The 3,158-nt window shown below is 32.2% G+C and overlaps 1 pseudogene; it reads left to right on the top strand.

The window, feature by feature from the left end:
* Window positions 1-245: 245 nt before the first annotated feature.
* On the top strand, window positions 246-719 carry LOC127557340 (mitochondrial inner membrane protease subunit 1-like; annotated as a pseudogene).
* Window positions 720-3,158: the final 2,439 nt, after the last annotated feature.

Genomic DNA, 3,158 nt, shown 5'->3' with positions numbered 1-3,158 from the left:
GAACCTCTCTTCCAACATCCACTTCAACATTGTCATCTTTGCCAATTGGCAGGGTGTGAAGAATATGATTTCCCTGAAGACTGCTTCCCAGAAATGATAATTTCCTGAAATTATGGAGTGCCCACCTGTGTTTTGAGAAAACTTAAGCATGTGGTTTTCTTGAGATACCACCACAAGAACTGAATGTATTATAGACCTGGCTTTAGGGATAGGAAGGCCAGTGGCATTTGGATATACCTAGAATTATGCTTCAAAGTATTGTGGGATAAACACTTCAACTTCTTGCCTATACTCTTCAGCTCATTGTGCCTTTCAAAATAGTGATGGTGGTGTTCTATGTTCTGGACCATCAATGGAACCTATAAATCAGAATTCTGATATTGTCTTAACAAAAGAATTTTAGTTGATATTTTTCTGATATCTAAAGAACTTATATTATAGTTGCCAAAATTCCAAGTGACTTAAATCAAATATTTGCAAAAGAGTAATTGGTTTGGAAGGAGATAAAGTTTTCATTCCTAGCTGGCTAGATTATCTTAAAAGCCATAGCTATGTACCAAGAAGTCATGTTTGGCTAAAGAGTGATAATCACCAGAATGTTACAGATTCCAAATAAGTACTATGGACCTGTTCCATATAAACTAATCAGAGGGTGTATTTGCTTAAAGATTTAGTCTCTGAATAATTTTGGATTTCTTTATAACCCCTATCACTACTGATGTATAGTTAACATTTAGCCAACCAAATCACTTCATTATCATTTCATGTTTCTCAAGAAACATTTTATCAAGTCACTTAAATCATGTATTCATAAATAAAATATTTTATATTGAATTTTATTTTCAAATAGGAAAAAAGAAGATGGGAATCCAATCTGTTACTGAAATTTTACATATATAACACATTCTCTTCTCTCCCTTCTCTTTCTTTCCTCCACCCCTACTAAAAGTAAAAATGTATAGATTTAAAAGAAGAAAAGATCAAAGCCATCTTAGTATCTTATCTGACCTAAATAGTGGATATCTGGATCAAAGACTTAGATCTTTTTACTTTTCATTTGTACTTTATATATTCTATAGACCCAGCCAAAGAAATTCTATTCTTCCATCTCAATTTTGCTTTGGTTTGGGTATAATACCTATGAAGGTGGTGACTACTTATTTTTAATTACAAGTCAAATTTGGCTATAAGAGAAACTTCCCCTAATAAGGATTGCCAAGGAAAAGCTTTGACTCACTTACTCAACAAAAAGAACAAAAAATTTCAGCAATCTTTTGAGATTCTCCAAAATGAGATCTGACCTGTGTTAACACAAAAAAAAAAACCCACTAAATATATAGAAAAATAAAACTGTTTAATGGTTACAGTGACATATGAAATTTATGCTTATAAGAGAAGATATAGAACAGGAAAATTTTGGTCTTAAGACACCAATAACATTGTATTTCAAATTCAGAAACTGTAAGGAATGCTGTGTTTTTATAATTAAAAAAAGAAAGAAACAATCTGATTTAAAATGATTTATCATAACCATAAATACTCATTACTTAAATTACACGACTGGACTAGTTCTCTGTACTACACCAGTATGAAGTACTACTTGGTTCCTGACCACAGATGATTATTTCCACACCCCAAAGAGAGCATCAAAACTAACAGACCCTTTGCTTAACTTTATAATTAAGATCTCGCTCTAGTCTTAAAACTAACCTAACTTGCTCATACTGCAGCTTATGCTCATTTCTTTTTTTCCCAACATGGAAGGGTTAGATATTATTAATAAAAGATCTCACATTTATAAAGTGAAAAAAAGAAGATAATTTTATGCACACTCTTGTTTTTATTCTTAATTTAAAATGTTCTTGTATCTTATTATTAATTTTATAAGCATGAAAAAGCAAAGATTTTATTATAGAAAGAATAACAAAAAGCAGAATTAAATATAACAATGGGATTTTATAATGTGAAATATATTTATATCTGTAGCTACTTGTCTATAATATATATATATACATGTATGTATATGTGTGTATGTGTGTATGTATACATATATGTGGTTATCTTTGTCAAAGTACTCACTTCTGGAAAAGAGGTCCTGGGAAATGTCTGCTATAACAGAAGGAACTAAAAATTATGAAGATTCTTTTCTTACCTCAGTTACTTTTTTGTAATTAAAGAATATCTAGAAAGAAGTTCAAAAGTTGCTTCTATTGTGTGGTATAATCAACACCCTCCAGGGTCCCATTAAAAGATATCTTTCTCCTCTGCCTGTTTCCCCTCCACCTCCCAAGTCCCTGAAAAGCAAGCGCTAAACCACCATCTCTTAATTTTTTCCCATTCCAATCCCCCAATGGAACAATGGAAATATTGTTCCCCCAAATTCTAGTTATGGTTTTAATGCTTACCACATCTGGACCTCTATAATGCTTTATCTTCCTTAGCACTGCCTCATCCCAAAGTATCCCTTTGCCAGCAAATGCTGGATCCCTAATCCCATTGGTGAGTGCTTGGGTTTTTTGAGAAAGGGTTATTCTTCATTCCTCTACTGTCTCTGCTGACTTTGCTTTTGGGTATGACATCATGTCCCTGAATGGGTACCATCCCTATCATCAAATCTGCTTCCTGCACTTTCTCCCTCTTTTGCTTTGTCTTGCTTCATTTTCTTTGAGGAAAAAAATTATCTATCTGGAATATACATATACATATATATCTACACATATGTAGAAAAAATATATATTCATATATGTAGAAAAATATATTGAATATATACACATGAATATATCTATATATATAGCAAATATAAAGATATATAATATATAACTATGCAATTACATAACAAAAATACAGATGTAAATACATATTTATATATATATATATATATTTGAATCCTCAGCACTTACCACAGTACCTGATATATGTAAACTCTTAATAAATGTCTGTTGCCTTACCTTGTGAGTTCCAAACTGTTTCTTCCCACATTACCAGGATACCTGTTTCCCTTTCCCCATAATACGCTACATTATTTGACAACACTGATGTTTCACCTATTCAAAGTTCCTTCTGCTGTTACAGGCAGAGGGGTGGTATGGTAGATAGGACTCTGAACTTGGATACAAGACAACTTAAGTTCAAATCCTTCCTTAGACACTCACTAGCCA

This window comes from Antechinus flavipes, chromosome 3 (genome assembly GCF_016432865.1).
Source record: "Antechinus flavipes isolate AdamAnt ecotype Samford, QLD, Australia chromosome 3, AdamAnt_v2, whole genome shotgun sequence".
Taxonomy (NCBI): domain Eukaryota; kingdom Metazoa; phylum Chordata; class Mammalia; order Dasyuromorphia; family Dasyuridae; genus Antechinus; species Antechinus flavipes.
The sequence above is the reverse complement of the archived record's forward strand: the minus strand, read 5'-3'. Positions and strand labels throughout refer to the sequence as shown.